At 42.7% G+C, this 14,887-nt stretch overlaps 1 pseudogene; it reads right to left on the bottom strand.

Moving 5' to 3' along the window:
* Nucleotides 1-6,236: 6,236 nt before the first annotated feature.
* LOC102861456 lies at nucleotides 6,237-6,521 on the bottom strand (annotated as a pseudogene).
* Between the last annotated feature and the right edge of the window lie 8,366 nt (nucleotides 6,522-14,887).

The following is a 14,887-nucleotide window of genomic DNA, read 5'->3' as shown; positions in this document are numbered from 1 at the left end:
CCTGGCAGTCCACATTATGTTCAAGACTCTTCTCCAGCACCACAAATAAAATGCATTTATTCTTCTATCATCCTTAGTCTTTGTCCAGCTCTCTGATGCATTGCAAGTAATTGCGAAGATCATTGCTTGGGTCAAGTACACCTTAGTCTTCAGACTGACATCGTTGCTTTTTAGTACTCTAGAGAGGTCCGTCCCTAACAGTAGACTTTCCCAATGCAATTTGTCTTTGATTTCTTGGCTACTGGTACCAAGATTGTTTATTGTGGAACCAAGCAAGCTGAAGTTATTAACAATCTCAGTTGCTTATCCTTCTACCATGATGCTGCCAATTGGCCCAGTGGTGAAAATCTTTGTCTTCTTAGTGTTGAGCTTCAATCCCTATTGAAGACTACAGTCCTTGACATTCTGCAGCAAATATCTCATGTCCTCCTCAGTTCCAATCCTTCCTATGTGTTTCAAATGCCAGAAGGGTCACCCATAGTGGAAAGGTCTCAATAGAGCTTCAAGATTAAAACAGACTAGGAAGCAGGATTGGCCATCTACTTCTGAAATAGCAGACCTCTGAAAAATCTGTGAATAGCTGTTACATGCACCATCAAGTTGCTTGTGACTCACAGTGACCCTATGTACAATAGCCCTAAACCCTGTGAGCCAACCTTGTTGTCTATGACATACCTATTTCCATTGCCCCATTCATCTGAGTCAATTCATTTCATCCAGGCTATTCCTCTCTTGCACGGTCCCTCCACCCTCCCAAGCATGATGTCCCTCTCCAAGGACTGGTCCCTCCTTGCAACATGCCCCAAATGTGTCAGATGGAGCAGCCTGGTTTCAACTTCTCCAGGATGAACCTGTTTTTTCTCCTAGCAGTCCATTCATTACTCTTCTCCAGAACCTCAGCTCAAAGGTGTCAATTCTCCTTCTGTCATCCCTAGTCATTGTCCAGCTTTCTGATGGATAACAAGTAATTGCAAAGACCATGGCCTGAATCAGGTTCACCTTATCCTCCAGACTAACATTGTTGCTCTTCAGTACTCTGGAAAGGTCCCTGACTGCAGGCTTTTCCAGTGCAATTTGTCTTTTGATTTCCTGACTGCTGGTGCCAAGAATTGATTGTGGAGCCAAGCAAACTGAAGCTGTTAACAATCTCAATCTCTTCAACCATCCATCTTGGTGCTTCCAATTGGCCCAGAGGTGAGAATTTTTGTTTTCTTGATGTTAAGGTTCAATATCTATTTAAGGCTGCAGGCATTGACCTTTTGCAGCAAAGCCTCAGGTCCTCCTCAGTTTCAGTAAGCAAGGTTGTGTCATCTGCGTAATGCAGGTTGTTCATGAGTCTTCCTCCAATCCTGATGCCACATTCCTCTTCACAGAGCCCAGACTCCCGGCTCATCTGTTTCACATATAGCTTGAAAAGGTATGGAGATAGGACACATCCCTTGTGTACACCCTTTCTGCTTTTGAGCCATATGGTGTTTTCTAGCTCTGTTCTGACAACTGCCTCCTGGTCCAAGTATAGGTTTCACATAGACACAATCAAGTGTTCTGGGATTTCCATTCTTAGAGTTAGCCAGAGTTTGTTGTGATACACACAGTCTAAGAGCTAGACAGTATGAATGACAGAAGAAGAATTGATGCCTTTGATTTGTGATATTGGCGAAGAATACTGAATATCTCACAGACTGCTGAAAGAATAAACATATTCTTGGGAAAAGTACAGCCAGAGTGCTACTTGAAAGCAGAATGGTGAAGCTTTGTCTCACTTACTTTGGGCATGTTGTTAGGAAATCCTATTCTTTTGAAAGAGACATAATGTTTAGGAATGTGGAGAATCAGCGAAAAAGTGTAAGACTCCTAAAGGAGATGTATTGAAGCAATGACTACAGCAATAGGTTTACACACAGAGTTGATAAGCTTGGCACAGTATAGGACAGGATTCAGATCTCTTGTTCACAAGACCTCTATTAGTCGGACTTGGCCCCATAGCATCTAACAACAAAAACAACAACATCATTAAGAGACTCTACTTTGAGCAGGCGTCAGAGAGCTGGACAATGACTAAGGATAACAAGAATAGAAGCCTTCGAGCTGTGGCGTTGGAGAAGAGTCTTGAAACAAAAAGTCAAGATAACAAATAGGTCTGTCTTGGAGAGGATGAAATCAAGTTTCTCCTTGGAGGCTAGAGTTTTGAAGCTCTGTCTCACACACTTTGGGCATGTGGCCAGGAGGGACCAGTCCTTGGAGAAGGACATCATGCTTGGAAGGGTGGAGGGACAGCACAAGAGAGGAAGACCCCAGATGAGATGGATTGATACATAACTGGGGCAATGGGGATTGGTGTGTAGAAATGAGCAAGACTGGCCTAGGACAGGGCAGGCTTCAGAGCTACTGTACATAGGGTTACTATAGGCTGCAGATAACGCAACGACACAAAACAACAAGTTAGAGGAGGTGACTCTTCTCCATGAACATTTTTAATGTCTTCCAACTGATAAGGCTCATTTTCTGGCACTATGTCCACCAATATTCTTCTGTTATTCATAGGGTTTTCAAAGACCTGCTGTTTCAGAAACAGATGACCCATTCTTCTAGTCTGTCTTTGTGTGGGTGCTCAGCTGAAATCTGCCCACCGTGGTGTCCACCTTGGGTGCTGATATTTGAAATATTGCTGGCATAGCTTACAGCATCATGGTACCATGCAAGCCAGCACAACCCTGACAGCCTGACAGACTAACAGTGATCTCTGTCCAAAGACATAACCAGCCTGATTCCTGTGTATTGTCATCATTTATGTTTTTAAAAATGAGTATTTTTTATATTTATCTCCATTTATGCAATTCCTAAGATAATTGTATAAATTCAAAGTTTTATCTGGTATTATAATGTTTCTTTCCCTTAAGCACATTCTTTGATATTTCTTGTAACACTTTTTTTAACTTTTCTTTTTATTTTTTAAGCTTATATATAACATATTTTTTTTTCTTAGTTTTCCCTTCATAAACAGGAAACACTTGGTGATCATGTAAATATGAATACAGGTTCTTTTTAAAAATTTATTATTAATTTCAATGAAAATTTACAGAGACTTTGGATTTCCATTCATTAATTGTTGCACTTTTCTCCCCTCCCATCCCTCCCCCCCTAGAACACTACCCTCTTAGAAAAGTAAAAGAAAAATTCTTTCATTGTTTTACAATCCCTCCCCCCAGGTCCACTCCATTATGCAGCCTTCGCTCTGGACTCCTGTCATGACACAAATATCTAATCACATATCCCTTTTAAACAGTTTCCTCCCTCATTTGTTTCAATGCAGTATATCTTTCTCAGTCTCCCCACAACCCCAAGGTCAGTCCTGTTTTACAACAGTGACACCATGAAGTATTTGTCCTTTTGTGAGATACTTCACTCACCATAATGTTGTCCAGGCTCATCCATTTTGAATAATATTGCATGAGTTTCTTGTTTGTCAATGCAGCGTAGTATTCCATTGTGTGAATATACCACAGCTTCTCTATCCATTCGTTTGTTGATGGGCACTTAAGTTGTTTCCAACTCCTTGCTATTGTGAGCAAAGCCGCGATAAACATGGGTGTGCATATATCTGCTTGGATGTCTGTTATGGTCTCTTTGGGGTATATTCCCAGTAGTGGAATTGCTGGGTCAAATGGTATCTCTATTTGCAACTTTTTGAGAAAGCACCATACCACCTTCCACAGTGGTTGCACCATTTTACACTCCCACCAACAGTGAATAAGGGTTCCAGTTTCTCCACAACCTCGCCAGCATTTGTTGTTTGCTGTTCTGTTAAATTTTGCTATTCTGACTGGGTAAGATGATATTTCATAGTTGTTTTAATTTGCATCTCTCTTACAGGTAGGGATTTTGAACATTTCTTCTTTTAAATTTTATTCTATTCATTTTAGTGAACATTTACAGAGATTTTGAATTTCCATTCATTCATTGTTGCACTTTTCTCCCTGCCCAGCCCTCCCCCCACCCCAGTTCACTCCTCTCTTTGAAAAGTGAAAGATTCTTTCTTTGGTATACAATCCCCCCCAGACCCCTCCCACCGCCCCGAGTACACTCCACTATGCAACCTTAATTCTGGACTCTTGTGATAACCATAATACCCTATCATATATCGCTTTTATTCTCTCCCTCATCTGTTTCAATGCAGTATGCATAATTTATCCAGTTTTTCTCAGTCTTACCCCATGAACATTTCTTCATGTATTTGTTAGCCATCTGAATGTCTTCTTCGGTGAAGTGTCTGTTCATATCCTGTGCCCAATTTTCTATTGGATTATTTACCTTTATCTTGTTGTGGTGCTCAAGTATTTTATAAATTCTGGATGTAAATCCCTTATCTGATATGTCATTACCAAATACTTTTTCCCTGTCTGTGGCTTCCTTTTTTACCCTGTTGGAGAAGTTTTTGGATGTGAATAGGGATTTGATTCTTAGAAGATTCCATTCATCTATTTTATCTTCTCCTGGTTGTAGGTGCCTGGCAGTTTTTTTGTTATCTCACTGTTTTCACCGATGGAGCCGTACTGGTCTGTCGGCCCGTTATCAGTCTTCCTAATGTGCGTTTGAGAGACCCTGGGTACTCACCTCCCCCACCCCTCAGCTTGGATGGTTCGAGACTTTGTCATCCACTTCTGTGTCATCAGGACAGCCTGGGCTCTCTTTATTTACTGCATTTTGTGCCCTCTTTTCTCTACTATCCTATGGGGGGGGGGGTCTTCTCGGTCCTCCACCTTCCCTAGGGTGCATCCTTACTCACTTTAGGGATGTTTATTCCCCAGAAGCTGCATATCTGTATAGTGTAAAGGTCTCTAGATAGCATCTTAGAACCCTCAGAGTGTCCCACTATGGATGTGGGCTGGGCCTATTCAGGAACTTTTAGCTCCCAGATTGCCCAAAATGTTTGGGATTCAGTCACAGGAAAGCCTGGACACTCAGACCAGTTTCCTTACATTGTTATTTGGTACATCTTCTTTTGAGACCCCCACCCTGGCTAAAAACTTGTTCTATGAAAACTGGCAGCAGAATTCTAATCACCCTCTGAGAACTCCCCAAATGGGCTAAGGTTGATTCCACTACTTATTCTATTTTGCCAAGCCGTCCTGAAGAGGACCTGGTTCCTCTACTTCCCAAAGGCCAGCCCTACTCCAGGTCAGTCTGAATCCAGCCTCAATCCCCAGACTCCACTACCTCCGAAAATATCTTTACTCTGTCTCCTCCATATACTTGAATGGGACAAAGGGGGATTGAAGCACCCACTATCGTCCACCCGCATGATTCCCTCCTTCCTATTATTCAGATACATGAGGGGAGGCTTATCAGTATGTCCCTTTCACCACTAGTGACCTCTACAATTGGAGGCACCAGAACTCAATCTTTTCTGAGAAGCCTCAAGCTTTAATTTCTCTGTTAGAGTCCATTTTTTTCTTTCTTTTTTTTAAAGAAGTTCATTTAAACAACAAGACGCTTGACTTGAAGTGAAAACTATCTATGATTCATTTCTTTTAGAGTACTTTGCCCTTACTTAAAGACAGATTGCCCTTTGAGCTCTGGTGGCCTCATGGCAAGAAGCTGCACTGCAATCTCAGAGGTGCACAGTTCGAATCCACCAGATGCTCTGCTGAAGAAGGAGGGACAATCTCCTGTACCAGTCAGATCTGATTTGACAGTGCACACACACAAAATAATAAAATTAAAAATGAAAAAGACAGATTGCCCTACATGTAACAGCTACATACAAAAAAGTTTTAAATGGTCCTTGGTTTCACAATGATAAATGAAAACATTAAAATTCTCCAATCAAACAAGGTATGTAAGGATTTTTATGTCTTTTTTTTTGTTAAACAGTGACAACAGAACAACTTATTGGAATATAAAGATAAGAGCTGAATGAGCATGCCACTTAGGGAGAAAGGGGGTATTTTCACAGAACCAGTATTTTTCCCCCTCCACTAGATGTTGATCAAAACATATCATTGGCCATTTAGTTTATAAAAAAAAACCCCAAACCTGCAATATGCATGTGCACATGCACCAGCTACTTTATGTACAATAAAAGAATAGGGAGGGGGAAATGAAAGAAGAGAGAAAACTATGCTGTAGTAGTCAGGATGTGCTGGAACCCAATAGTGGTTTTCTAATTGAGAATGTATTCCTGGTCTGCAGGAACAGAGTTCTGGAGTAAAACAGCAGGCTCCTCTGTGTTTATTTTAGAAGACACTTCCTGTCTGCTGCTGGAACACATCAATTGTATCTTCATCCTCCATTTCCAACTGTGCAGGTGTATCTGATTCATTGATTGGCTGTCTGTCAAATCAGAATCTGATCTGCCTCATTGACAAACCCTGTCATTCACAATAAGCTTTCATTAGTTTACTAAGTGTAAGCCTCTTAATCTTAAACTGCATCACAGAACCATCCTGCCCTGCCACCTTCAAATTAATATGATCGTTGTTCTCAGTCTTGACTCCATCCTTGGGTTTCTCATCAGCCATGGTGAGTGCCGGAGTCTCCTCAGCAGCTGCTTCACAAAAGAGGTACCAGGTCTGCACCAAACGAGCACCCAAGCAGCACCAGGAGCGGCAGAAGAAGCTAGAGTCCATTTGCTTTACACATTAGCCAACCTGGGATGATTGACAGCAGCTACTGCAGACTCTCTTTACATTGAAGGAAATGAGAAAAGGAGGAATGAGAAAAGATTCCAGTAGAAGCCAAGAAGGTGGTCCCCAGGCCATAAAGAGCCACAGGAGTAGATCAGGATGCTCGAATAGTGTGAATCCTCCCAGAGTAGGACCCCAACACTAGTAAAGTTAAAGAGATTCTCAACACCTGCTGCCAGGCTCTGCTGCAGGGACTCAGGAAGGCCGTCCAGAACCCTACCAATGTTTCCAAAGTAAGCTCTGTCGCACAGGGGTTGAATGAGTCCCTGGCGGCTTTCTTGAAGTACCTCCTTGAAGCCAGTAAGGTATGTTGTTATTATTGATTGCTGTTGAGAACGACTCATAGAATAAAAGGCCTATGAACAAAAGGCCTGAAGCCTTTCTATAACTATTGTCGTTTCTCCTAGTTCATAGGGTTTCCAGATGCATGTGGTTTAGGAGGTGGATAGCACGCCTGCTTCCAAGCCTGTCTTAAACTGGGAGTTCCAACAAACACTGTCCACCACGGGCAGCCATTAGCTATAGGGATGTTGTTGTTATGTGCCGTCGAATCGTTTACGACTCATAGCCGCCGTAAGAACAAGAGCCCTAAATCCTGCTCTATCCTGTGCCAACCTCACTGTCTCTGACACACCTACTCCCATTACCCCAATCACTGAATCAATTAATCTCATCAAGTGTCTTTCTCTCTTAACACTGTCCCTCCAGCCTCCCAAACATGATGTCCTTCTCCAAAGACCTGTCCCTCCTTGCAACATGCCCAAAGTATGTCAGACGAAGCTTCAGAATCCTTGCCTCCAAGGAGCAGCCTGGTTTCACCTTCTCCAGGATGAACCTGTTTGTTATCCTAGCAGTCTTCTCCAGCACCACAGCTCAAAGGCAGCAATTGTCTTTCTATGATCCCTAGTCACTGTCCAGCTCTCTGACACATAGCAAGAGATTGTGAAGACTCTGGCCTGGATCTGCCTATGAGGCACACACCCCTATTCATCCTGAGGTGCCTGAAAATGCACGGGTGGTAAATTTGGCAATCGTGGTGCTGTCAGCCCCAGACATGAGAAGAAAGTTGCAGAGAATTGAAGGGTTTAAAGGAAAGCCAGAGTCAGAGCTAGTGGCAATAGCACAGAATCTTTAACAATCAGGAACCCCTGGAAGAAAAAGTGACCAAAAGGCCGGGGAAAGTGATAATTGTTGCCCTACAGGCTCAGCCAGAAGCAAATGTAGGTCAAAGGAACAAACCCCAATGAAAGGATCCCCACTCCAAATTGGGGGGAAAATCAGTGTGTTTATTGTAAAGAGGAAAGACACTAGGAAAATGAAAGGCCAAACAGAAAGGGAGCCAAGAGAATGGTTCTGCCCCAAAGGATGACTGAAGGGGCCACGGTTCTCATAAGTGGGGCCTCCAGGAAACAGCAGTGACCCTGAAAGTAGGGGACCAGAGAATAGACTTTCTTGTGAATATAGTGTCAGAATACTCTATCCTGCAGCGAGCCATGGGGGAACTCTCAGGCCATATCTCCAATATTCAAGAGGCTACTAATGAGCTAAGATCAGATGAGTTGTGGGAGGATATCAAGAGTATCATCCAGGAAGAGTGTAAAAGGTCATTACAAAGACAGAGGAGGAAGAAAAGACCAAAATGATGTCAGAAGAAACTCTGAATATTGCACTGGAATGCAGAGAAGCCAAAGCAGAAGGAATAATTCAAAATACTAAAGAGCTGAACAGAATATTTCAAAAAGGCAGCATGGGAAGACAAAGCAAAATAATACAATGAAATGTGCAAGGAGCTGGAATTAGAAAATCAGAAGGGCCAAACTTGCTCAGCATTTCTTAAGCTCAAGGAACTGAAGAACAAATTCAAATCTCAAGTTCCTATAATCAAGGATGCTTTAGGCAAAATATTAAATGATCCAGGAAGTATTAAAAGAAGATGGAAAGAATATAGTGAGTCACTGTATCCAAAGGAATTGGCAGACACAGAAGAATTTAATTAAACAACATATGAGCAAAAGCCTATGGTGATGAAGGAAGAAGTTCAAGTTGCTTTGAAGGAAATAGCAAAAAATAAGGCCCCAGGAATAGACGGTACACCAATTGACATATTTCAACTAACAGATGTTTCCCTAGATGTGCTCACCAAGTTGTGCCAAGAAATCTGGAGAACAACCACTTGTCCGACTGACTGGAAGAGATGTATATTTGTTCCTATTTCAAAGAAAGGTGACCCAACAGAGTGTGGAAATTATCGAACAATATCATTGATTTCACATGCAAGGAAGATTCTACTGAAGATTATCCAAAATCGACTGGAACAGCACATCAGCAGAGAATTGCCAGAAGTCCAGGCTGGGTTTAGAAGGGGTTGTGGTACTAGGAATATTATAGCTGATATTAGATGGATCTTAGCTGAAAGCAGGAAATACCAGAGGAATGTCTATTTGTGTTTCATTGACTTTGCAAAGGCGTTTGGCAGTGTGGATCAAAACAAACTGTGGCTGACTCTGAGAAGAATGGGAATCCCAGAACACTTGATTGTGTTAATGAGAAACCTATACTTGGGCTAAGAGGCAGTCGTTAGAACAGAGCAAGGAAACATTGCATGGTTCAAAATTGGGAAGGGTGTACGCCAGGGATGTGTCCTGTCCACATACCTTTTCAACCTGTATGCAGAACAGATTATCCAAGAGGCTGGGCTCTATAAGGAGAAATGTGGGATCAGGATTGGTGGGAGATTTAGCCATAATCTGCGTTATGCAGATGACACAACCCTGCTTGCTGAAACTGAGGAGGACCTGAAGCGCTTGCTGTAGAGGGTCAAGGACTGCAGCCTTCAGTATGGATTGAGGCTCACTGTCAGGAAGACAAAGATTCTCACCACTGGACCAATTGGCAGCATCAGGATGGATGGTGAAGAGATTGGGATTGTTCACAGCTTTAGTTTGCTTGGCTCCACAGTCAACACTCTTGGCACCAGTAGCTGGGAAATTAAAAGATGTATTGTGATGGGAAAGTCTGCTGTTAGGGACCTCTCCAAAGTACTGAAGAGCAATGGTGTCTCTCTGGAGACTACAGTCTGTCTGATACAGGCCATGGTCTTTGCAATCACTTGTTATGTGTCAAAGAGTTGGACAATGACTAGGGAGGATAGAAGGAGAATTGATGCCTTTGAGCTGTGGTGCTGGAGAAGAGTATTGAATGTACCATGGACTGCTAGGAAAACAGATAGATTTCCCCTGGAGAGGGTTAAACTGGGCTGCTCCTTGGAGGCAAGGATTCTGAGGCTTTGTCTGACATACTTTGGACATGTTGTAAGGAAGGACCGGTCCTTAGAGAGGGACATCATGCTTGGGAGAGCAAAGGGAGAGCGCAGGAGAGGAAGGCCCTCTATGAGGTGGATTGATTCAGTGATTGGAGTAATCAGGATGGGTGTATCAGAAACAGTATGATTATCACAGGACAGAGCAGACTTTAGGGCTGTTGTACATACGGTGGCTATGAGTTGCAAGCGACTCGACAACACATAACAACAAGAACAACAACAATGAAAGTTTACAGAGACTTAGTATGTCCAGTCATTCATTGTTGCACTTTTCTCCTTGCCCACCCGTGGCCCACCAGAAAGACTGCAATCCCATCACTGAAGTAGCAATACCATTATGTTCCAGGTCTGGAAAGCCCAGAAGAAAAATATATGGGGAGTGGGTCAAACTTATGGTTCCAGACTATTTGTCACAGGAAAAGACCCAGATATAGAAATTTCAATCCAATCCCACCCTGTGACACCCAAAGCTGTCCCTCAAACCTGTTGGGCCAAATAATAACCTAACTAACCCTGTAGGACCTGAAGCCACTGTGCCTCTAGCATATGTTCCTTACCTGTGACATCAACCCTGGACACCCCCACAAACAGTGAACTCAAATCCCCAGTAACTCCATGAGAAGTCCCCCTCCTGGGCCTAATCAAATCTATGCACACTTTTGTAAACACCTCGTCACCTGAGGTAGCACAGGACTGCTGGCTTTAATTAGACCTTCAACTCCCTTATTATGTAGGAATAGGACATACAAATAGTCCAATTCTATCAATCTTTCTGACTGTCCTTTTGATATCACTACCACCTCCCTGACCTTAGGGGATGTGGTTAGGATGGGGTCTTGTTTCATGTCCCCCAGCTATAGGTTAGACAAGTCCCCCTATTCTTCCCTCTCTAACTCCTCTCAACAAAACCAGTTTCTCGACACTAAGAGAGGCACCTTATTTGAAAGCACCAGGGGAATCCTGATTTGCCTGCACTGAGGGATTGACCAAAGGTATGGCCACTAGTAGAATGCAAGACAAGGATGATCAGCAGGTCCAAGAGTTTTGTATCTTGATATGTGTTCTGCTCCAAGTACTGATACACAGTAGAGAAGAAAGAAGACAGCACCTGTAACTTACTAATAACCCAGAAAGGCCCAGGCAAGTCCCTGTGTTAATTCCTCTCTCAGGAGGCCTAGGCACAGCAGTAGGAATTTCTTCCCTCATTCTACAGGACAAATCTTTTACGGCCCTATCCTACCAGGTGAGCCAAGACTTAAGCTTTCTAAAAATGCCATATCACACTTTGAACACCAAGTCAACTCCTTAACAGAGGCAGTTCTGCAGAACTGGTGAGGACTTGACCTGCTTTTCATGAAGCAAGGTGGGCTCTGTGTAGCACTGTAAGAAACTAGCTGTTTTTATGTTAATCAGTCAGGGGTCATAAAAAAGACCCTAGCAATGGTCCGAGAAAATATCCAGAATAAGTACCTAAAGACTGCCCAAGAAGAAGGATGATACCAGCAGCCGTTTTCAGGGTCACCCTGGTTAACTACTCTATTATCTGCAATTAGCAAGACCGTTGGGTCTATTTAATGGCCTGGTGGTATATATCAGGCTGCAAATCCAGGCAGTCAAGCTTCTAGTTCTTAAGCCCCAGTACTACCCTTTACCAGCTGAAGGCACTCCCTGTTGAAATTGCAAAGGTTTGAAATGTATATAAAAACCAGTGAGGAATAAGAAGCCAAGCAGACTCCATTTTATTACTAAATCCCTGTGTGGGAATTTTTTGCCCCAGGCCTTCTTGTTTTGTCTTGAGCTGCTTCCCAAAATAGTAACCTCTATTGTCTGTAGATGTTTTGCACTCCATGAACCCTTGATATGTTTCATCAGCAAAACGTTGTCCATGTATCTCTGTGTCCTTGAAGTGTTTCAAAGGCAGACTGCTGTAGTAAGCAGCCCAGCACTTGGGATGAGTTTTAAAACTTCCTGACAGACGCCAAAGGGGGCATCCTGCCTCTTTGCTGGGACCCATCCTTTGTGCAGTTAATAAAGGACCTCACCCGTAATCCTGCAGTGTATGTCTCTTGATTCGTTGAGTACAACAAAACCGAGGCAAAGGGAAGAAAGCAGGAAGGAGCTGAACAGAAGATTTCAAAGGGCAGCTGGAGAAGACAAATCAAGTATTATAATGAAATGAGCAAAAAGCTGGAGTCAGAAAATCAAAAGAGGTGAATTCGCTTAGTATTTCTTAAGCTGAAGGAACTGAGTTGCTGTGAGTTGCAATACTTAAGGATGTTATGAGCAGAATATTGAATGACCCGGGGAGCATCAAAAAAGATGGAAGGAATACACAGAGTCGCTGTATCAAAAATAATTGGCTGACACAGAAGAATTTCATGAAACGACATACGACCAAGAGGCAATGGTGATGAATGAGGAAGTTCAAGTTACACCAAAGGAAGTGTAAAACACAAGATCCCAGGAATTAATGGAATGCCAATTGGCATATTTAAAGAAAGAGGTGCAGCCCTGGACGCACTTACCAGGCTGTGCCAAGAATTCCAAAGGACAACCCCATGGCCACTGACTGGAAGAGATCCATATTTACTTCCTTTCCAAAACAAGGTGATCGGATGGAGTAAGGACATTATCGAATGAAGAAGGAGGAACAGTTGTAAGCAGATACTAGTGACTGGAATGTGGAATGTGAGAAGCATGAATGTAGAAAAAATAAGATGTTAAGAAAGAAATGGAACACATAAATATTGACATACTAGGTGTTGGCAAAATGAGATGGCTTGGCATGGGAATTTTTAATCAGATGAGCATATGATCTACTATGCTGGGGATGAAAAAATAAGAAAAAACAGTTGTTTTCATAATTGAAAAAGTAATTTCTAGATCCATCATGCAATCCAATGTGGTGAGTGACAGGATAATATCCATAGTTATACAAGGAAGTTGTATCATTCAAATATACACACTGACATCTAGAGCCAAAGAAGAGAAACAAGAAAATTCCTATCAACTTTTGCAGTCAGAAATCAATTGAATATGCAATCAAGATGTGCTGATAATAATGGGTGACTGGAATGCAAAAGTTGGAAACAGGGAAGAAGGATCAGTATTTGGAAAACATGGACATGGTGACAGAAATGAAGCTGGAGATAGAATGACAGAATTCTGCACATTCAATGACTTATTCATTTCAAATACCTTTAATAAGAAACAAAAATACAGGCTATACATATGGAGTTCACCTGATGGTACGTATAGGAATCAAATCGATTGCATCTGTGGAAAGAATCACTGGAGAAGCTCGATGTTGTTGTTGTTGCTATGTGCCATCGAGTTGCTTGTGACTCGTAGTGACCCTATGTACAAGAGCTCTATACGCTCTTCTATCCTGTGCCAACTTAGCCATCTCAAATGCACTTAATCCCACCTCTCTAGTCACAGAATCGATCCATCTCATCAAAGGTCTTCCTTTCCTTCGCCACCCCTCCACTCTGCCAAACATGATGTCCCTCTCCAAGGACTTGCAACATGCCCAAAATATGTCAGACGAAGCTTCAGAATCCTTGACTCCAAGGAACATTCTGGCTTCACCCTCTCCAGGACAAACCTGTTTGTTCTCCTAGCAGTCCATGGTATATTCAACACTCTTCTCCAGCACCACAGCTCAAAGGCATCAATTCTCTTTCTATCAACCCTAGTCACTGTCCAACTCTCTGATGCATAGCACGTAATTGCAAAGACTATAGCCTAAATCAGGGGCACCTTAGTCTCCAGGCTGACATCGCTGCTCTTCAGTACTCTTGAGAGATCCCTCACAGCCGACTTTCCCAATGCAATTTGTCTCTTGATTTCCTGGCTGCTGTTACCAAGAGTATTGACCATGGAGCCAAATAAACTAAAACTGTTAACTATCTCAATCTCTTCACCATCCATACTGATGCTGCCAATTCGCCCAGTGGTGAGAATCTTTGTTTTCTTGATGTTGAGCTTCAGTCCATATAGGAGGCTGTAGTCCTTGATCTTCAGCAGCAAGCACTTCAGGTCCTCCTCAGTTTCAGCAAGCAGGGCTGTGTCATCTGCATAATGCAGGTTGTTGATGATTCTTCCACCAATCCTGATGCCTGATCTCCAGATTCTAACGCAGGTAACCTCAAGCTGCATTGGCCAGGACACACCCCGAAGCATTGCCAGAAAAGATTTGGGGCCTGAGGGCCACAGCAGCTAGCTTCAAATGGAAGACAAGCAGTATTAACCCATGAGAAGGCAATCCTGGAATGGAAGTTGCACATTACAGTTGTACTTAAGAACTTTAAATTGAAGTCATATTGGCTGTATCATAAGAGATTCACAGCAGCATGATATGTTCAGAATCACAGAAATCCTGACGGCTTGAGACTTAGGCCATCACATCAGGGGCTGGTCAATGGGAGATGGGTATTGAATGGTGTAGGCAAAAGGAGGAAGGGCTGGTGGTGGAATAAGGAAGCATCGATGGGCTGTAACAGTGACTCTATTGGTCATTGTTATAACTGGGCAATTGTCTTTAATCTGTTCTTTTCTGTGGAATGCTTGTCTGTCAGATACTATTATATACATTTAAAGATTGAGACAGACTAGGAAAAAGGATTGGCCATCCACTTCCAAAAAGATAGGCCTTCGAAAACCCTATGTACAGTAGAGCACACTTAGACTATCGCTTGGACTAGCAGACATGGAGAAGCTCAATATCAGCTGTAAAAACTAGGCCAGGTGCTGTTTGGGGAACAGACCACCAAGTACTCATATGCAAGTTCAAGCTGAAGTTGAAAAAAAAAAAGAAATCAAATCCACAGGAACCAAAATTTGACCTTAAGCCTATCCCACTCGAATTTCAAAATCA

The sequence above is a fragment of the Elephantulus edwardii genome, unplaced genomic scaffold (assembly GCF_000299155.1).
Source record: "Elephantulus edwardii isolate Elephantulus edwardi_28Jun2011 unplaced genomic scaffold, EleEdw1.0 scaffold00064, whole genome shotgun sequence".
Classification (NCBI taxonomy): Eukaryota; Metazoa; Chordata; class Mammalia; order Macroscelidea; family Macroscelididae; genus Elephantulus; species Elephantulus edwardii.
This window is presented reverse-complemented; position numbering and strand designations above follow the sequence as displayed.